Source organism: Saccostrea cucullata, unplaced genomic scaffold (genome assembly GCF_032062105.1).
Source record: "Saccostrea cucullata isolate Sc308-1 unplaced genomic scaffold, CSIRO_AGI_Scuc_v1 ctg2139, whole genome shotgun sequence".
Taxonomy (NCBI): Eukaryota; Metazoa; Mollusca; class Bivalvia; order Ostreida; family Ostreidae; genus Saccostrea; species Saccostrea cuccullata.
Window position 1 is genome coordinate 256,241 of NW_026926647.1, and position 22,821 is coordinate 279,061.

Genomic DNA, 22,821 nt, shown 5'->3' on the forward strand with positions numbered 1-22,821 from the left:
GTCATCTTTTAAATATGTGAAAGAATCACTGGCAACTTGCACGTCTTGACCTGATCTTTCGCCTGTTTTCTATTTTTGTTCGTATCTTTAAGATTCATTAGACGAGGGTTGATTTAAAATGATAATGTCAAATTTGCAGAGATATCTTTGATAATTGATTGTTTTCATCAAAATTATATAAGAACAAGATGTGTTTGTGAAACACTATGCGCCTGGCGGAAACAAAGTTCGAAAAAGCTATCTTAAGCATATAGGTCACGGTCAAGGTCACAAGGTCATTGATCTTGGTGTCATTTGAAAGAACTTTATTAGTGGAGTATGTATGCATACTAAATATGAATTCCCTACCTCCTATGGTTTAAAAGTTATGGTAAAAAGTCGAAGCTATTTTTAGCATATAGGTCACAGTCAAGGTCACAAGGTCATTGACCTTGATGTCATTTGAAAAAAAAACATTATTAGTGGAGTATGCATACCAAATATGAAGTCTCTATCTCTTATGATTCAAAAGTTATGGCGAAGGTTAAAGTTGACAACAGACAGACAGACAGACAGACAGGTAAACTGATAAACAGTCAAACAGACAAACAGACAGAACAAAAACAATATATGCCCTGGATCAATCGATCCGGGCGCTATATTCGAATATTAGTAATACTTAATTATAAATTATTTATCAGACATGCAGGTACTCTTATGACATGAAAAGTCTTGCAAAGGTCGATTTAATATTAATTAACGGCTAGGTACGGCACTAACTGGGAATTAATTTAACTAAGGTTTGTGCAACCGAATCCTGATAAATATATGATGTTTTAATCCAGAAGGATGTAAGATGAACACAATTTTCTGTCTGAGATGGAACTTTATAAAGTCATTTAATCATATGTTTTGTTTTGATTAAATAAAAACACAAACAACACTTGGCTAATTGTATTTGGCGCGTCGGCGCGCTCGCGCAACAGATTTTGTTTATAAAATTTATCGCTTATATAGCATCGGGCTCGATATCCTCTACTTATCAAAGTAATGAAAGTACTGATAGGTTGTTGATTTTTAATGACTTTTTCTATAAAATTTAATGTTTCACACTTTGTTAACAACTTTTTCAAGTTATGTTCATTTACGTATGCTCCATAAGAAAGTTTGTTAGAATTAAATAAAAAAGAAAATGACACGATTATACAGAGTCAAAAAGGTAAGGTTTGTTTTGATCTCAAGATAACCTGAGAATGATATGCCAAAAAGTGTAGGACTTTTTCTCTGTTCAATTTTCTCAATAAATTAATAAGGTATTTTTCTGACCAAAAGTTTGTTTAAAAGGGCTATTAATAGCAAAGTCATATCTGTAACTAAAGTTTTTCCCCATCTCAGACCTCTAATAAGGGCAAGTTAATTCTTAGTAGTACTATTATTCCAAAACGTAACAAGAAATATTTTTTAAACAATGATACCAATGTATGGCAGCGTAAAGCCATGAAAAACAAGTCTTTAAAAAGGAGTTTAAACTCTCGAGTCTAGGGTCATAACGTAATACTGGTAAATCTTTATTTGATACATTGGCGTTGGAAGCCAATAAAAAAAAAAGGGGGGGGGGTAAGTGAAAGATAAAAAAAATCGAACTTGAAAAATCTTAAAGAAGCTAAAAAAAAATAAAAAAAAAAAAAAAATAAAGAAAAAAATGTATCTATTGTCCAAACACGAAAATCCTATTTCTAAGGGGATGTACTTCTTTCAATACCAATTTTTGTTCTTTCAAACACTACCGCTTACCCCTCTTCGACTACGCTGCAACGTGCCTGTTGAAAGTGGGGGGCTAAACCTACGCACCAATGTTAAATATGATGTCTATCTGTGTAAGCCCCCCTCCCCTATTCCCATAAAATAAATTTATAAAAACCAAAGCACTCATTATTTTTAAATGCTATTGTTATAGTTTGGAGGTATATACGAGAGAGAGAGAGAGAGAGAGAGAGAGAGAGAGAGAGAGAGAGAGAGAGAGAGAGAGAGAGAGAGAGAGAGAGAGAGAAAGTAGGCCAATTCCAAAATTTGGGTAAATTTTCGGATTACCCTTGCACAAATTGTGGTAAGACATGCATGGATCAAAGGGGATCCGGATCCCTGGAAATTTCAAATTTAATTAAACCGACATAGTAAAATTACTAAAGCTTTGCCTCGAACCTCTTTCCCTTGCGATTTGAGCCACCACCTCCTAAGGAGATTTTTCTGGATTAACCTAACAAATAAATACAATCGGGCTCGGGCTGTCGACTTGAATATAAGAGATAACGCTTAATTAACAAGTTTATCTTTTAAAAAGATAGGTGAGCTAGCAAAATACTGTCATATTTTTTTAAACACAGAAGGGACGCGCTGGCGCGTGATACAATTAGCCCAACATTTTGAGGAAATAAATAAATATATATATATAAATAATAAATATATAATTGCTCTTCATGTTATAAATTAAACTGATAAAAAAAATCAATATCTTAAAATTGTCAACACCACATTTAATTATTTTCTATTCACAGAATATCACAGGAGCATGTATGAATGCAAATTGCCTTGATAACCAGAAATGTAAGCCATTACCATTTGGGAAATCTGAATGCATTTTATCAGGTAAATAACATGGATATGTTTACTATTTTCAAAGGATTTTTTTTCTCTGTGGTTTCAATGTTGACGGAAAGTACAGTTGAGCTGAAAGGAAATGTAAATGTCTCAAAATACATGTAGGTAAAGAGCTAAAGAGATCTAATATGCTTGTAAATCTCATGCTTAATTGGTCTTTTTATTTGGTGCTAAGGAGGTTAAAAGGAATACACATCAGCAAATTTTTTAAACACAAATAGTGGATTTGGCCTTAGGGAATTGGAACCTTGCTAACTCTTGCTGATATACTTTTTAACTGTTTTATTATACCGATACAAAAGTTTTTAAAAATGAGGATTACGAATGACGGGGATTGTGCTTAGAAAAAAAACATCGCGCATTGTCATAACATATTAGATCGATACAATAGTAAAATCAGAGGATAACGGATAACCGGGGAATAAGCTTCCGAAGCAGGGATTAGCTCATTTTATAACGTATATGTACGGGGATTATCTTTAAAGTGTAAGTTACACAATTACTTTTAAACAGGAAAAATGCTAAACAGGTATAATAATGTTTGATTGATTGTAAATTGTTTAACGTCCCTCTCGAGAATTTTTCACTCATATGAGACGTCACCGTATGCGTATTCAAGGAATTTTGGACTACACTCAGGGCCATTGAGCAGTGCTAGCGCTCGAGAGCGCTAGCAATAAAGAAAATCGCTGTCATTTGAGTGTTTTAATGCATTGAGAAAATACTGTCATATTGGGATGAGAGGGACGCGCTGGCGCGTCGAAGCGCCGAATACAATTAGCCCAACATTTTGAGGAAATAAATAAATATATATATATAAATAATAAATATATAACCTTTAAAAACTTCATGTTATAAATTAAACTGATAAAAAAAATAATAATTTCAAAATTGTCAAAAAATTTAATTATTTTCTATTCACGAAAAATTTTATCACAGGAGTTTGTATGAATGCAAATTGCCTTGATAAAAATTTAATTTTATCAATTACCATTTGGGAAATCTGAATTAATTTTAAAAGGTAGATAACATGGATATGTTTACTATTTTCATTTCTGTTTTTTTCTCTGTGGTTTCTTTTTGACGGAAAGTACAGTTGATGTCTAGATAATTCTACCGAAATGTAAATTTCGCCAAGAAATACATGTAGGTCAGGAGCTAAAAAGATCTAATATGCTTGTAAATCTCATGCCTATTTCTTTTTATTTGGAGCTAAGGAGGCCTAATATGCAAGTAAATCTCGAGCAACTGCCCTTGCGTTTGACGTAAGTACAAACGCACAAAATATTTATTTACCAGTGAGATGATGTAATTGCTAACTCCCTCAATGATATACTTTTTAACTGTTTTATTATATCGATACATAAGTTTTCAAAAATGAGGATTACGAATGACGGGGATCTAGCTTCCGGACTAACGCACGCGCATTAGTCCAGTAACATATTAGATCGATACAATAGTAAAATCTAGAGGATAACGGATAACCGGGGAATAAGCTTCCGAAGCAGGGATTAGCTCATTTTACTAACGTACTCAAAGTGTAATGCACTAGTTACCTATTAACAGAAATTTAAATTAGGAAATTACTTTTATACAGGAAAAAACTAAGTAGAGGTATAATAATGTTTGATTGATTGTAAATTGTTTAACGATCCCTCTCAGAATTTTTCACTCATTGGAGACGTCACCGTATGCCGGTGAAAAGCTTGAAATTTTGACCTTTTTCGACACTGGTGCCATTGAGCAGTGTGTTTATTTCGTGCCAACGCCTGCCGCTGACACGGGGCCTCGGGTTAAGGTCTCATTGATTTTAGCAACTTTCACTTCAAAGTGCCGAGCGCATGGCGAAGGAACAGTTGCTACCCATTTTTTATGGTCAAGGTCAGTGACTAAGGTCAGTTGCAGCCGAACTCACAACCTCCCGAACACAGAACGAGCGCTCTACCGACTGAGCTATCGTGAACGGTCTGGCATAATAATGTTATTTAAGTCTATTAATCAACATTTTTAAAATTTAAATTTACAATTTTATTTAATTCAAGTTTTGCATATATTCCACGTTTCCAACGATTGTTGATGCATGGCATACTTTTCTTACTAGACATTGATTTCTTAAATCACTTCTCCATAGTCTAGGGAAAAGACCACCAATTATTTTCCCATAGAATTCTATACAAACCCTAGGGTCTCTCAGTATCTTACTATGCCAATTTCGGAAAAACCCGAAGCAAGTTAGCATCATTTAAAACTTCATTCTAAGCCCTAACAAAATATACTTAAAAAATTTATGTTCCCATGGCGTTTGTAGGTCAAAATTGTAGTTGTTAACATCCTATAGAGATCAGCAATAAATAACACGCTACATCAAAAATCAACCCCCACTCCAAAAATCTTTTCTGGAAATTCTATAATTTCTGTAATATTCACGCATCCCATCATTTATTTCAAGCGTCATTAATTTTACTTTAAAATGAAAACAATTATATTCCTGATTTCAGCCAATGGCGTAACGCCTACCCCTTCATTGCCTGACGTCACGGCGTCAGGCACTACTAAGGATCAATATTTCCTAGGTGCGAAGGGAAGAGGTCACAGTTAGCCAACAAAATTTTGTGCATGCTGATTATCATCGGATTTTGTTACCTGCGATTAAAAAAAAAACAACAGTTAGCAGAAAAATAACCATATTATTGATACAATATACCGATGTATTTATTTCCTTTAGTTTTATGCATGCAGCTATTTATTTCATGCGAGTTCCTATACGGACATGTCCGTTTGACCTTTTTTCTGCGTTTCTATACTACTGAATTAGTCCATTTGTCTTCTAGATAAGGGGTGACACAATCATTTCGCGCCAAAATGCCACCTAAAAAGTTTTTGCGCTCTCTTCCTGGACTGTTCTATTGAATGGAAATGAAAACTGCATGAATTATATAAAATCTGTAATTTTTGGTCGGAATCTTGGTCGAGCTTTAGAAAAAAAAAACCATATCGGTGATATTGTGAAGTATGTTAGAAGTTACATCATTTAAAGTAATAAAACGAAACGAACAAAAACTTCTTAAGGGTCCTCCACACACATACAACTTATGTTCTCATATTATTGAGCATTACTTTAAACAAGCATTTCAACCTTTAAAAACTGACCAGGGATTAAAATGTAATTTATACAGATTTTTTAAAATAATAATTTCACAAGTTTCAAAAAATTTTTCCCAAGGCGTTTTCATATGTAGCACGAAAAATTTTGTCTTACCCTATCGTATATTTTTATGCTCACAGAATAACCATAAAAATTTAATTTTATCAATTAACATATCTTTTAGAGAAATTAATTTAATGTATAAAAAATAAATAAAACTCATTTTCTCTGAAATACATCTAGAGAAAAATCAAGGAAGACCCCTTTTGTACAGAAGAAACATCAATGAATTAGATTACACCAAAAAATTGAATTAAAATTAAATGCACTAATGTAGAAAAAATATTTTCAAAATCTTTGGTATCAAAGTTCCGTTTTAGAGTTATTTTTCCTGTTGCCCGGGACTCAAAAACTTTGGCAAGTCTCTGCAATAGTTAGTTACTCATTATTGGCTACTGAACTAGACAGAAATACAAACGCACACTATTGTATTTATATTTATTTACACAGTGAGATGATGTATTATTGAAACGCACAAATAAGTGTTTAAAAATATCAACTTTCAACACAGACTCTGTTAACGATCATATGTCAGTGGATTGATTCTAATAGCCTGAAAGCATAAATAAACTAAAAGTTCTCGTCATACCGGCACTCGTTGTTTACGAATTATTATGTAACATTAACCCCGTCATTTGTCTTTCTTTTATAGAAAAAAAAAACAAAACGCACGGACATCTTCTTCTATAGATCGGTCACTCGATCCGTGACCATGCCATGTGTTCATTGTTATGATTATGATGTAGACTGGCTTGACAAGCGTTTTCCAGGCAATTCGCTGATACAAAAAAAATGCATAAAACCGAACCGGAAGTTAAAGTATTTTTTCTCTATATACGTCACAAGTCACATGGTGTGGAGGACCCTTATGAGGATGAACTGGCCAAATATACATATTATCCTCCCTCCCCCCCCCCCCCCCCCGAAAAAAAAAAACTGAATATAGAGTAGGATATGGAGACTTAGGAAAGTGCCCCGTTACATTTCAGGATTGAGGAAGTATATTACTTTTTTTGTTTATTTTATACAAATATTTTTTTATGTGGACCCGTCATCCTTTGGAAAAACTTCCTGTATCTGCGATTAGCGCCATGAAATTCATATATCCCCGTCAAGTTTGTTGGGTCATTTATGCATAACGGGTTTTATTTATCCCAGTTTCTAACAATCGTTGATGCTCTGGCATACCCAAGAAACTATCAAACATATTCTGCATGTCAGTCATAACCGTTACTGTTCCCAATTTCTTGTAGTTATTATATTTTCAGCTGTCTTCCTCTTAGCCTATGCTGTATGCAGTTGAATCTAATTTATGTAATCTTTACATAGCCACGACCTTCCAGCATAAACCAATTAACACATTAGTTTATTTTCCTTATTTACGTCATCCTCTCTTGTGGAGTGAGGTGTTCATCTTTACGTCGCGGGTTCGAATCCCAGCCAAGGCCGTAACTACCATTGAGGCAAGTGAGGCAAATGCCTCACTAAATATTTTTTAATTTTCTGAAAAGTGAAAATTTTTGTTTACATTGAACTTATGAATTATGTGTGTCTTCGTGCCAAATTAATATTTTCAACTTTTCTTTTCATTTCTTTAAATCGTTCAACTCACCAGGTGCCTCGATCATTTTCATTTAGAATGTAACATAATATAATTCAAAATATTTGTTTTGTAAATTGTTTGATTGTTTAACATTCCTTCTAAGAATTTCTCATTCATATTGAGACATGCACCACTACTAGCCGATGGAGAGCAGCAAGTTTTAAATCTGTTCTAGTTTTCAGGGTCACTGAAGATGATTGAACACTTATTCAATTATTGTGACATAGGACCTCGGTTTATACGGTCTCATCCAAAGGACCGGTCTCTACATCCCGCAGTGGGATTTGAACCCGCGATGTAAGGATCTCCTTAGTCTGCGACTCTTGAGCATACGCTCTAACCACTGTGCCATGTGGGCGACAATTCAAAACGTAAAATCTTTCTAAGATTAAATCTTTGATTTTCTAATATATTAGAAAATCAAAGGGTATACCCAGGTTTCATGATCCCCTTCCCTGGAAACCCCTATCACTGGCCGTCTGGGGTCTAGGAGTGCCCAACACCCTTGCCTCACTAAAAATTTTAGCCTAGTTACGGCCTTGCCAGCGGGACATGTACATTCCATTTTTTTGAGATACAAACAATATACATGTATATGCTTTATATAAAATGTGTTCTTTTTCTATTGATCTGATGAATAGCACACAACTTAAAATGAATGCATGATGTTTTGTGCAACATCTTCATAATTTACTCTAGTGAAATAATTTCAACCCCCCCCTCTCCCAATGTAAACGTTTATAACTTATCAAGCTTATACGTTCTATGGATATTGATGACATTAGTCAGGCAAGCTTTTTGAAAAGCTATTACTTGTTACTCCATTTAACGTTTTATCATAAAAAGCCATGTGTTCATCCTGGGATTTGGTGCTCTCATTATAAATAAAGCCATGTGTTCATCCGGGGATTTGGTGCTCTCATTCCTCTGATACTGAATGGATGGTTTGCGCCTTACCGATAGCTTTAAAACGATCTTCTACATGTACTTCAAATTTCGAGGAAATATCGTATTCAAAAAATAAAATGAAGATCTGCATAAAAATAGGATTTTTTTTACTATGAGAAAGTTCATTTGATCATTTTAACTAATAAACCAGAGGTACTGTGAGCAATGAGCTCACTAAATGATACCCCCCGCCTCCCATATGAATATAATGGCAGTGTCCATGTTTTGCTGTGGGAGACCCAAAATATGTATCTTATCAAAAAGTAAAATAGGAGATGCATAATGGCATTATGTAATAAAGAATCTGTGAAAGTTTCATTAAATTTCCTTAAGTGGTATGAGAGGAGTTGCGTATAAGAGATGGGTACCCCAAAGCGTAACAGACGGACGGACGGACGGAAATACCGATTACTATATACCCTCCCACTTTTCAAGCGGGGGGTATAATAATCTCTCTGACACTCAGGTATATTTTATTGCAAAGAAATTATTGCAACAGCAAAGATCGTCTGGGTAGTAAGGATGGTTTATATCCAATGTCCTTTTATGTTATTTATATCGTGTCCCGATAGGGCCATTGCAAAGGTGTATAAGCGAGTTAGAAACAACACGTAAGCGCATTAATGACAACGCACAAGCGCGATAACGACAACGCACAAGCGCGTTAACGACAACGCGTTGTTAGAAACAACAGGCAAGCGCATTAATGTCAACGCGCTAGCGCGTTAATGACAACGAGTTATGTGCAAGCGCGAAGTTGTGTTGTGTCATTAACGCGCTAGCGCGTTGTTATTAATGCGCTTGCGAGTTGTAAGAATACAAAATTATCGTATTGCCATTAATACAACGATACAAGAATACAAGAATACAACAATAGGGTATTGTAATTATAGCGCTAGCTATAGCGCGTTGTCATCGATTAACGAGCTTGCGTGTTGTTAGAATAATGTCATTAATGTCAACGCGCTAGCACGTTTATTACATACACTAGCGCGTTAATGACAACGCGCTAACTCTTTCTCATTAATGCACCAGAGCGTTGACATTTACGCGCTAGTGTGTTGTCATTAACGCGCTAGCGCGTTGTCATTAATGCACTTACGTGTTGTTTGTAACACGCTAATACACTTTTGCAATGGTCCTATCGGGACACCATAGTTATTTTTACACTTGTGTGTCATTTTTGCCCCCATAATGGAAGATTCGGAGGTGGGGGATATAGTTTTGCCTTGTCTGTCCGTCTGTCCTGCTGTCTGTCTGTCTGCAATTTTTTTTTACTTTATGAGGATGTCACTATGGATATCATATTTTACAGGTGTATTCAATTTCGCAATACCTCTCTTTGGGTACCATCAAATTTGACCTTGACCTTGGGAATAAGTCCAATTTTACATAAAATATCACTCTTTAACCTTGGTGATAACTTTTGAACCGTTCATGCTAGGGCTTTCTATGGAAAGCCGTAGGGTACCCCCACATTATTATTATTTTTTCCTATATAATTATACCAAAAATAATTATGTCATCCAAACTTGCTTTTTACATCATTATTATTATTTTCCTGCAAAAATTATAATCTTGTCTGTTAAAAGTGTACACATTATTATTATTGTGTCCTACAATTATAATGATTCACTTCACAATAATTAATCTTGCCAGTCAATATGTAGACACATTATTATAATTTTTCGCCCCATGATTATAATCTTGTCAATCGATGTTCAAATGTGTACACATTATTATTATTTTGTCCTTCAATTATAATGATCCAAACTTTACAGTAATAATCTTGCCAGTCAATGTGGACACATTATTATAATTTTTCGCCTCAAGATTATAATCTTGTCTGTCGATGTTTAAAAACATTATTTTTATTTCACCTCAAAATTATAATAATTATTCTTACTTTTAACAATTATAATCATGTTTGCCCAAGCGAACACATTATTTTTATTTCGCTTCAATTTCATGCCAATTTTATTCCACATCGATCATACAATTATAATCTGTCTTACTCCAACAATAATAATCGCGACCAAAAAATTTGCAACATTATTATTATTTAGACGCTTGAAATCAAACGTTTCTGTGATTTTGATGTACTGAACAATTATAATCTTGTCAGATTTTCGTTGGGAAAGATTATTATTATTTGGACGCTTGAAAAAGTAAACGTTTGTCTGCCGAAGACAATCACGTGGTTTAAGGCCATGTGCTTCCCTAGTATCAACAGTGCCGAGGACGGCGCCAGTGAAAGGCAGGCGGTTTGCCGGTAAGTAAAGATGATTTTGTTATATTAATGTACAAGGAAGTGAATTCCATTCATCCGATAAAGGAAATGTCACAGAAATCAGCTGTCAGTATGCTGTTATTAAACGACAGCTTCGGAAGAACTAGTTCGAATTATCTCTGTACTTTTGTATAGGAGATTGCATCAATGCATGCCATTGCATTGTGAATTTATGTTCCAAATCTAGATAAAGTGGCGTTAAGTTGAATGATATAGTGTATATATTTACTAACATATATTTTTTAAAGTTTATTAATAGCTTGTACTTTACAGTTTTAACTTTAATTTTCTCTGAAGTAAGTTATTCATATTGAGATCTATTGTTAGTTACATTGCGACTTGGGTCAGTTGAGTTGCCCATATAAGACTGTTTGCTCTACAGTTGCAAAGTTAAGAGTTGATCCTTATGTCGTGGGTTCGATTCCCATTGTGGGACATGGAGACCAGTCCTTCATATGCAATTTACTATATACAATGACTGCACAATATTGATGGAGCTGAAAAGATTTGTCTGTACTCTGCACCCAGAAAAGACAAAGTGTGCGATGATAGGTACACGTCACAGCAGGTGTGTGACATATACCATGTGATCAGAGGTAGCAGGGCAATCCGTGGCTAGCACTTCCAGGACTACTACATTCAGATAAAACGGTATAAACCGAGGTCCTGTATCACAGTAGGTACTGGCACAAAAGAGGCCCCTCACTGCTCAATGGCCAATTTGGCCATAATTGCTGAGTATAGAATAGATTTAAAGCTCTCCACCAGCAAATGGTGGCGTCTCCATATGAATGAAAAATTCTTGAGAGGGACATTAAACAACATAAAAACAAACAAAAAACATTAAGGCCAAGCTTAAAAAATTTTTGTTTGCAGTTGCCGACCTATAATTTTTAGTCTGGGTAGGTAGGTAGGCAATATTTTTTTTTTTTTTTTTTTTTTAAATTGTTTCCAGAATTTTGTTAGATAACATAAAATATAGTTTTTCACAGGCCTACTATACATGAATAAGCTGCACTCTTGGTATAATATCAGATTGATGAAGATTAAAATTGAAAATGAAACAGTTTTAATATCCTGAAAAATTGGAGAAAAAAAAAAAAATTCAAAATGGCTAAAAAAAGTTTGGGTCGGGTGCATTTTCAGTGGGTCGGTCGGCAACTGCAAACAAACAATATTTTATTTTAGGCCTAAGTTAAAAGTCTGACTATTGATAAATTGTCTTGATTGGCTGATTTTATCTATGATTGGATGAAAACAATTTTTATGAAATAACTGTTATGTTGCAGATTATGCACAAGTTGAAGAAAGGAGCTGCTGTGGGATGGTAAAAAAAGTTCCAGGTAATGGACAACCTTTTCCATTTATTTTAAAGGGGTATGAACATTGCATATTTACTGTAAAATCACAAATTTTCGTGGAGGTTTAATTTTCCTTGTTTTTGAGGTGTGAAGACCCACAAATTCATGTCCACCACGAAATGTAAAGTGTTACATATAAAACTACTCAACAATTCTTCAGACACAAAATCAAATTCCCAGGATCCAAATTTTTTTCTCAAACCATGAAAGTTTGAACACACGAAAATATGTGATTTTACAGTAAGTATGTTCACCTCTGGGTCAATCTAATTAAAGTTAAATGTTAGATCTGCTCACATACTTGCTACTCTAACATCTAACAATATCACATGGAGGGTCACATCTAAGGTCAAATTCGTAACAACTGTAGACTTATTCCTTTGAACAAATATTCAATGATTTTGCAGGCGACAATTTGATTGGATGATAGAATCTGACCTCTGACTTGACCCTCTGTGAGATGTTGTTACTGGATATTAGTGTAGCAAGTATGCGAGCGGATCTAATGCCTTTGGGTGTTTTTTTTTTAAATTCACAGCTTTTAAGAGTTATATAGATAATAGATTCTAAATTTGAGAATTTCTACATTTTTAACTCAATCATCTGTCACCATGAGAAATACAAATTATGCTCTAGTTTTTAAAGAATTATTTGCACAGTTTCAGGAGCAACAAAGAGTCTTAACTTTTATAGGGGTGCAGATTTTAAAGAAAGAAAACTGTGTTGTAAAGAAAGAAGATTTTCCATCAAATAATGGTGGATGACAAAGGTAAAGAGGACAGTAATGATTAGAAAGAATTAATTATTTAACACAGGGGCAGATTTTTTGTTGCAGTTTGTAAATGCTATTCAAAATGTTTAGCATAAATTTTTATTAAAATATCATGATGGATGTTCATGCAACTAAAAGCTCTTATCAATGTTTATAGTTTAAGCATATGAAGATTAATCAAAGTCTCTTGAATAGTTTCTTTAAAACTAAGCTTTACTCACTAATTTAAAGAAAGGTCAAGGTCAAAAGAAAGGTCAAATAAAATAATGATTATGAAATTGAATAGATTCCATCAGTATGTATCTGGCACTATCTGCATATATATAAGGTTCGATAAAAATATCTGAAACAACTCTTGAAACCGAACTTTACATAATTTAACAAAAATTAATGTCAAGGTCAGAAATAAGAAACTCTTATTAATAAAATATATGTATCAGCATATGAAGTTCAAAGTGTGATGGAAGGACAGTAAGGTGAAGCCACAATATTGGGTCATTTTTCATTGAAAAAAGGAACATTTTTTTTAAATTCTGTGGAACACTAGAACCAATTGACCTAGGTGAGCATTGTGGCCCATGGGCCTCTAGTTATGTGTTATTTAATTCATCATGAATCTGGTGGTATAATGATTTTTTATATTTCAGTTCTTCCTATGAATGATGTCATAACCCACTTTGAAAAAAAAGTTTGTTGGAGAGAAAAGGATCTGAAGAGGGAGAAAGAATTGTTTATATTCAGATGGATTTATAGACTGTTAGACCTTTTGCTGTCACTTAATTCTGTACTATTAGTTCTGCAACACTGAGCCTATAAGCTTTTGACTTGACGGTTTATCTTATTTGAGAGAGCATAGTCCATTTTTTAGGCATTTCAAGATTAACAATGCAGAATATGTACATATGTAATGGCAGGTAAAAATCCCACACAAACAGGACACTGATAAGACTGGAATATAGAGATATTTCATTTCTCTCTTGTGTGAATTAAAAAAAAATTAATGCCAGAAACAATATAATAAATTAATAACTTAGTCTTGTTTTGTGCTTATACTTTTATGCCCCCATAAATGAAGTTTGGAGGGTATACAGCAAAACTCGCTTAGTACGAACACGGATATTGCGAATTTACGGATAAAGCGGAGTCATCTTGGATCCCCAGCTATATAAATTTAATGAATTTCTTGTATGATTATAACGAATTACGGATATAGCGAAGTAATTTCATAGGTCCCTGTGACTTCGTTATAATGGAGTTTTGCTGTATAGTTTTTGTCATGTCCATCTGTCTGTCTGTTTATCTGCAAAAGCTTTAACCTTGCCCATACCTTTTGATTTTATTAGTGGAGCTATGACTTTCATATTTCACATATGTATTCTTTGTATTAAGACCTTTCGTTGGAAACCACCAACTTTGACCTTTTGACCTTGGAGATTTACATACTAATAAAAACAACGCAAAGATTAAACTTTTCTCAAATGCAAATTGAATTAATTGGTACCAAAAGTAAGGTATTCTCACTGGAAAATAATTGTGAAATTTGAAAGTAGTCCAATGTTAAAGTACTTTCAATAAGTACAAATATCTCCTAGGTCAAAAGGTCAAGGTAATTGATATCAAATGAAAGGTCTTGCCACATAGGATACTTATGTAGAGTATGGAAGCCCTAGCTCTAACCATTCAGAAGTTATAGCCAAGGTTGAAAATTTTTGAAAGTAGGTCAAACTTTAAGGTCAAGGTCAAAGTTCTTGTTTTCAAATGAAAGGTCTTGTCACAAGGATTAAATGTGTAAAGTATGGAAGCACCAGCCCTAACCCTTTAAAAGTTATGGTCAAGGATTGCTTTTTTAAAGTAGGTCAAACTTAAAGGTTAAAGTCAAAGGGTCAAAATGCTTGGTATCCAATGAAAGATCTTCTCACAAGGAGTACATATATGAGGTATGAAAGCCCTGTCCCTTACCATTCAAAAGTTATAGCGAAGGCTAAAATTTTTTTTCACAGGTACGGAAATATACAAGGTCAAAGGGTCAAGGTTCCAGGTATCCAATGAAAGGTTTTTTGACAAAAAATACATATGTAAAGTATAAATGTCCTGGTATCTACTGTTAAAAAAATATGGCCAAAGTAAAAGTTAAAAATTTTCATGTAAAAGTGGGTCAAACTCCAAGGTCAAAAGGTCACATTTGGTGGTACCCAAAGAAAGGTCTTGTCACAAGAAATACACGTGAAATATGAAAGTTATGGCTCTACCAAATCAAAGTTATGGGCAAGGTTAAAGTTTTTGCGGACAAACAGACAGACGGACACGACAAATACTATATACCCCCAAAACTTCGTAAAAAACTTTAACATTGGAAATAACTTTTGAATTGCAAGGGGTAGAGCTTTCATACTTCACACATGTAATCTTTATGAGAAGACCCTTCACTGGATACCAAGAGCTTTGACTTTGACCTTGGAGTTTGACCTGCTTTAAAAAAACAAACCTTGACAAAATATATTAAAGGGTACAAGCTATTGCTTTCATACTTTAGTTTTTTAATCCTTGTGACAAGACCTATCATTTGATACCTAGACCTTTGACCTTGACCTCAGAGTTTGACTTACTTTTTAAAAAAATGTAACCAATTAAATTTTTAAACGGTTAGGGCTAGAGCTTCAATACTTCAAATGTGTACTTTGTGGCAGGATCATTTATTGGATACCAATAACTTTGACCTTGGAGATTTCCTGACTTGTGAAAAAACTTGAACCTTAGCAATAACTTATAAATGGTAATAGGGCTAGGGATTCTATACTTCACATATATATTTTCTGTGGCAAGTCCTTTTATTGGATACCAAAACCTTGACCTTTTGACCTTGACATTCCAGGACTTATGAAAAAACATTAACCTTGGCAATAACTTTTGAAGAGTAAGGGCTAGGGCTTTTATACTTCCCATATGTAATTTTTGTAACAAGACCTTTCATTCAATACCAATAACCTTGAGCTTCTGACCTTGATCTTGAAGATTTATGTACTTATGAAAATTTTTTTGCCTGGTCATAACTTGGGAACAGATTTTGATAGGGTTTTCATGTTTCACAATTGTATTTCCAGTTAGGGGACCCTACTTTGGGTAACAATATATTAAATTTGCATTTAAGAGAAGCTTAATCTTCACTATGTTGCCATACCGGGGCATCAGTGTTTCACAAACACATCTTGTTTGGAAATCTACTTGCATTCAAATTTTTTTTAATACTAGATTTGAGTGTGAATTCCCTCTCAATGTCAAGTACATGTATGTGAATGTACTGTGTAACTCATTAAAAGTCATGTGTATACAATTTACATATTTACAGACACAAATATGAAGCCCACTATTTTAAGTACACATACAGTATATAGGCCATATAGTAGCTCCCATATTTTGAACATGTATTTCCAATGTTGGTGAACAATATTTGGGTCTACAATTATCACATGTATATGACAGAGCTCCAACTTTTCCAACATGCCTTCCATTATATGTTTGTCATTCAAGTCCAAAAGAACACCAGAAAAAATCACTATTTAATATCCATTCAATAACACATCATTACCAGACAACTTTAAATAAAATAAATGTGCAAATTACTTTCAGGAAATTTTTTTTAAAATCTCATTGCAAAATATTCAAATAGAAAATGCCTCAATATTTTGGTAAATATATATAATATACAGATTTACAAGAGGCTCAGGGACCAACTGGTTCACCTATGCAATGTGGCTAAGAAAAAAGCAAAAATCAGATTAGTATTGAAAAACTTAAATGCATAAATGGTCCTGACATACCCCTAAAAGGGAGGGGTATGATTTGACAAAATTGAACGTACACTAAATAAGGATGTTTATATATTTTTGACTGTGGCCTTTTTCCCTAAAAGTTTGAACTCTCAGTGTGGCCCCACTCTACATCCAGGGGGTCATGATATGTACAAACTTGAATCTACCCTATCTGACAATGATACCACATGAGTATTCATCTTTCTTGGCCCAATGGTTAAATAGAGTATCAAATGTAAATATTTCAATAATGAAAATGTATCAAAAATGCATCATTTCAAATGAAGTGTTAAATAATGTTAAAAAGACAAAGTTCACGGAACAGGAACAACACATGCAATCTTTCATCAAGAATTCTCTGAAATTTAACATGACTCTTTTTTCTTCCAAGTTATTCACATTGCAACTTTTTGTCCAGACCGGCACACTCTTCTAAGGAGACTTCTCTGATATTTATCAAGGCTGTGTTTTCCTTATCATCCAACTGCCAGATTTTCGTCCATAGGTCTAAAACTTATGATGTGCTCAAAGTCTATCAGGGTGAAGTTCAAACACCAACATAAAATTTATGGTTCCTGAACCCTGAAAAATAACATTAAAAACACAAGAGTCTTTATAATTATCACTGACACACATAATCATGGGAAAACTTGGTAGGGTAGAGCAGTTTTTTCATGATACGTATGACAAGTGGAGGGCTCCCAATGTGACAGCAATCTGGGTTTTTCTTGTGTGAACAGACTTGGCATAAAATTCTTACATGAATAAAAAATGTACATTTGCAAGAGTTGTCTCCCTTTATCAAAAAAAAAACCCTCCCTATTTTCTCACAATATCCTTTGTAACTTGCATGAATTTAAAAAAAATATTTAGACTTCTTTTGACAATTTCATAACGGCAAAGTATGGGGCGACAAAAAAGCCCTCGCAAAATGAACATACACTAGGATATTTTGCACAGAAATGACAAAGGTCAAATAAAGACCCATGGGTCACATTGCTCACCTTAGCTCTTTGGCTTTCAGTATTGAAAAGTAATAATTCCTACTGGGCCCAAACTAATCCTAAGGGGAGGGGAAGCGGGCATGATTTGAACAAGCTTAAATCTATACCAACTGATGATGCTTTCTATTTCTTTGACTAATCATGGCCTTAGAAGATTTCTAATGATCTTTCCTTTGTATTTTTGTGTAAAACTTTGATTTCCATTGTGGCCCCATCCTTAATCATTATGTATGATAAACAGATGCCAGACACTTCTTAGTCGGAAAAGTTTACTTGAGCCTTATGCCCTTTTCACATGGAGAGTTTAATTCACAGTAAATTAATGAGAAGTAAAATAATGCGTATTTAATTGTGTTCACACGACAGCTAAAGCAAAGTAAACTTATGCAAATCAAAATTTTATTTCTACATTAGGGAGATCAGCAATGATATTATGACGTCATTTGTTATTCACATCATGTGTACCGAGCAGATTCAATTGACATAAAAATCATAGTGTTTTTTATACAATTTAGTGATTAACATATTTTTCCTTTATTTTTCCTTAAAACCTAGCACTGATATCTAAATCTAACTATTGACATGGGGCCTATGCCTTAATTCAGGCCTTACGCATGAGTCAAAATTTAATTTGAATTAGCTTCGCTTAGCGTTCACACAGAGCTAATGCGAAGTAATTTAATGTGCAGTTAATTAATTCAAATTAAACTTTTTCACATAAAACTCTCCGTGTGAATGATGTTCAAATTTAATTTACAGTAACTTACATTTGATTAAACAATGAAATGCTTTCTTTGTTTGTTATTTAAACAATAAAATGCTTTCTTTGTTTGTTATTACTGGAATGAACGGAAGCAGCTGTTGCAGAAAAAATACATAACCCGCGTAAGCGGGTTATGTAAATTTTTTCTGCAATAGCTGCGACCATTCATTCCAGTAATAACAAACAAAGAAAGACATTTTATTGTTTATATTTATATCTGTTTAAATAATCAGTTAAAGTAGGATTAAAAAGATTAATTATTGTATTAATGATGCGAACGTCTTTATATGTTTCGTTGATGGAACAGCCACTGATTAAGAAATCTGTACAGGCGACATGCCTACTGTAGTTTATGCAGTGATGAACGCAATGGGGTTTCTTAGGAAAGAAAGGAGAAAATATTCAGTGGATGTAAATATTTCGAATTAAACTCTCTGTGTGAACAGGGCATTAGACTCAGGTAAGCTAAATTGCAAATAATTATTTATAAAGTAGATGACTGTTCTAAACACACCAATATATTTCTGCAGAATGAATAAAAATATAAATCTCAATGTAAAACTTTCTGAGTATCCATTACATTTTCTTAAACCCCCTACCCCCCAGGATAAATCTGCCACTGTTATAAATATATAATTCCTTAATTTTTTCTAACCACTTTTGTTCTTTTTACCTCTGTGTCATCTGCAATCTTTTTCTTTCTTTATAACACTGTTTTCTTTCTTTAAAACCTGCATGCCTCTAAAAATCAAGACTCTTTGTTGCTCCTAAAATTAAATGTAGTCATGTGCAAATAATTCTTTAAAAACTACAGCATATTTTCTATTTCTCATGGTGACTGAAGATTGAACAAAAAATGTAGAATTTCAATATTTTCTGAAATGTTTCATATTAAGAATTTGTCAATTGACTCTTTTAATGGCAGCTGTGACTTGAAAAACAGAATATTGAAAATTGTTTTTTTTTTTTATCATTGAGCAGGTGAGCTAAAACAAATCCAATACATGAGTTATTCCTGGTTGTGTTTATATACTAAGTGATTTATTGTGCAGTTTATTGAACACACCCAGTAAATTTTAACAATAACATCGCTCTTGATAACAAACATAGGGTCGCCCATTTGGAGCAGTGGTTAAAGCTTTTGCTCTTAGAGTTGCAGAGAAAGGAGTTGATCATTATCTTTTGGGTTCAAATCCCACTTTGGGATGTGGAGACAGGTCTTTTGGATGAAACCATATAAATCAAGGTCCCATGTCACAGTAGGTGCTGGCACAAAAAAGATCCCTCACTGTTCAATAGCCCTGAGTGCCGAGTATTAGTCAAAACTTGAAGCTCTCTACTTATAGGTGGTGGTGTCTCCATATGAGTGAAAAAGTCTCGACAGGGACGTTAAACCATACACGGATCTAGAGGGGGGAGGGAGGACCCCCCATGGAATTTGCAAAGTTTTCAAATTTATATACTAAAGCAAGAAAAAAGTTACCTTGGACTCTCCCTCGGAAAACGAAGAACTCCCTGGTAAATGCGAATTTTTGTTAAATTGGTATGTAAATATGAAAATTCCAATGATAGAAGTCTTCAACTACCCCCCCCCCCCCCCCCCAACACAAAATAGGTTTTTGAAGTTTGGGCGAGCGGCCCGGACCCCCCCCCCCCCCCCCCCCCGGAGAATGTCCATCTGTGCCTGTGTTAAACAACAAACATACATAGAAGTTTGCAGTCATATTAAGAGAAAAGTTTTGATCCAATAATAGATAACTTAATAAAATCAGGAAATCAAGACAAATCAATATATGAAATCATCAATAGTCGTTTATCAGAGTTTCTAATAACAGTAAGAATCAACCGACATTCAACATAAATGGCTTATTGCAGAGAAAATTCAAGCTAATCTGTAAAATACAAGCATATACTGTTCGTAAAGATATATCATTCAACTTTACGCCACTTTATCTGGATTTGGAACATAAATACACAACGCAATGGCATGCATTGATGCAATCTCAATCTCCTATACAAAAGTACAGAGATAATTCGAACTAGTTCTTCCGAAGCTGTCGTTTAATAAGGGTTTAATAACAGCATACTGACAGCTGATTTCTGTGACATTTCCTTTATCGAATGAATGGAATTCACTTCCTTGTACATTAATATAACAAAATCATCTTTACTTACCGGCAAACCGCCTGCCTTTCACTGGCGCCGTCCTCGGCACTGTTGATACTAGGGAAGCACATGGCCTTAAACCACGTGATTGTCTTCGGCAGACAAACGTTTACTTTTTCAAGCGTCCAAATAATAATAATCTTTCCCAAAGAAAATCTGACAAGATTATAATTGTTCAGTACATCAAAATCACAGAAACGTTTGATTTCAAGCGTCTAAATAATAATAATGTTGCAAATTTTTTGGTCGCGATTATTATTGTTGGAGTAAGACAGATTATAATTGTATGATCGATGTGGAATAAAATTGGCATGAAATTGAAGCGAAATAAAAATAATGTGTTCGCTTGGGCAAACATGATTATAATTGTTAAAAGTAAGAATAATTATTATAATTTTGAGGTGAAATAAAAATAATGTTTTTAAACATCGACTGACAAGATTATAATCATGAGGCGAAAAATTATAATAATGTGTCCACATTGACTGGCAAAAATATTATTGTAAAGTTTGGATCATTATAATTGTAGGACAAAATAATAATAATGTGTACACATCGACTGACAAGATTATACTCATGAGGCGAAAAATTATAATAATGTGTCTACATATTGACTGGCAAGATTAATTATTGTGAAGTGAATCATTATAATTGTAGGACACAATAATAATAATGTGTACACTTTTAACAGACAAGATTATAATTTTTGCAGGAAAATAATAATAATGATGTAAAAAGCAAGTTTGGATGACATAATTATTTTTGGTATAATTATATAGGAAAAAATAATAATAATGTGGGGGTACCCTACGGCTTTCCATAGCTTTCATACTTCATTGTTACATTACCTTATAGTGGTTATAATCATTCGTGACCTTAGAGTTTAACCCACTATTAAAGAAAAATATTGTAATTTTTTTTTTTATTTTTCTTTTTTCATATCTTACAGACTGTGGTTTGCCCAGTGTAGATGGAGCTGATATAAATAGCTCAGACAGGTGGGACGGCATTGGGATCCTACGAAGAATGCATATTAAGTGTTATAAGGAGTTTTATCAAACCGGGTCTGGAATAATGACGTGTGGTTCAAACGGAAAATGGATAACGAATCTAGGATGTGGTATTACATTATTATGTTCCCCAAACGAAGTTGGGGAACATATTGTTTTTACTCTGTTTCTTATTATGTTCCCCAAACGAAGTTGGGGAACATATTGTTTTTACTCTGTTTCTTATTATTATTATTCTTATTATTATTTTTCTTCTTCCTGGGAAAATTTTGTCCAAGAGTGATCTTGTAAACTACACATCCGACTTAGGCGAAACCTTTTTAGGGTCAGTAGGCATGTTATGTAGAGTTGCCAAACAAAGGTCATTTTACGCGCACGTGCTTGCAAGAGCGCGCACGTGCAACAGGTGAAATTACCAGTATATAATGGATATTGCCGTAACTTTTCTATTTTTTGATGAAATTTTTTGAAACTCATTATGTAAGGATACATTAGTAGTATAGGCAAGATAGCATGGTCAAATAACAAGATCTCACGCGCATGCACGTGCGCTTTGCTCTGATTGACTGAAACTAAAGTCTCAATAACTTTCTTGTTTCTTGTCATAATCCTTTGAAATTTTGAACATAGTCCTACATTATGAAGATCTATCGCATGATATATAAGAATTTTTTATGAAATCATGCGCATGTGCGCGTGCTGCAAGCTGATTGGCTGAAAATTTAAATGGCAATATCTCCTTTGTTTTTTGACGAAATTCTTAGAAATTTAAAATATAGTCATGCATTAGGATATCCTACAAAATGATATAGAAAGAAATCATGAAATCACACACATGCACGTGTGCTGCAATCTGATTGGCTGAAAATTTAAATGGCTATTTCTCCTTTGTTTTTTGACGAAATTCTTTGAAATTTAAAATATAGTCATGCATTAGGATATCCTACAAAATGAAATAGAAAAAAAAATCATGAAATCACGCGGATGCACTTGTGCTGCAATCTGATTGGCTGAAACTTTAAATGGCTATTTCTCCTTTGTTTTTTGACGAAAGTCTTTGAAATTTAAAATATAGTCATGCATTAGGATATCCTACAAAATGATATAGAAAAAAATCATGAAATCACGTGCATGCACGTGTACTGCAATCTGATTGGCTGAAACTTTAAATTGCTATTTCTCCTTTGTTTTTTGACGAAATTTTTTGAAATTTAAAATATAGTCATGCATTAGGATATCCTACAAAATGAGAT

General features: G+C 33.9%; 2 long non-coding RNA genes across 3 annotated transcripts; one reads left to right on the forward strand and one right to left on the reverse strand.

Moving 5' to 3' along the window:
- The first annotated feature begins 10,535 nt into the window (after positions 1 to 10,535).
- Positions 10,536 to 13,850, forward strand: LOC134272313 (uncharacterized). 2 transcript variants are annotated; one of them, XR_009993162.1, is made up of 4 exons: positions 10,536 to 10,665; positions 11,973 to 12,026; positions 12,738 to 12,813; positions 13,464 to 13,850. It is a non-coding gene; the product is annotated as an uncharacterized LOC134272313 (long non-coding RNA). The 2 variants fall into 2 exon arrangements; XR_009993163.1 differs by having other exon boundaries at positions 11,973 to 12,019; positions 12,704 to 12,813.
- A 2,332-nt stretch (positions 13,851 to 16,182) lies between these two features.
- LOC134272314 (uncharacterized) lies at positions 16,183 to 20,759 on the reverse strand. The gene is made up of 3 exons (XR_009993164.1): positions 20,568 to 20,759; positions 19,066 to 19,159; positions 16,183 to 17,207 (listed from the first exon to the last, which is right to left on the reverse strand). It is a non-coding gene; the product is annotated as an uncharacterized LOC134272314 (long non-coding RNA).
- Between the last annotated feature and the right edge of the window lie 2,062 nt (positions 20,760 to 22,821).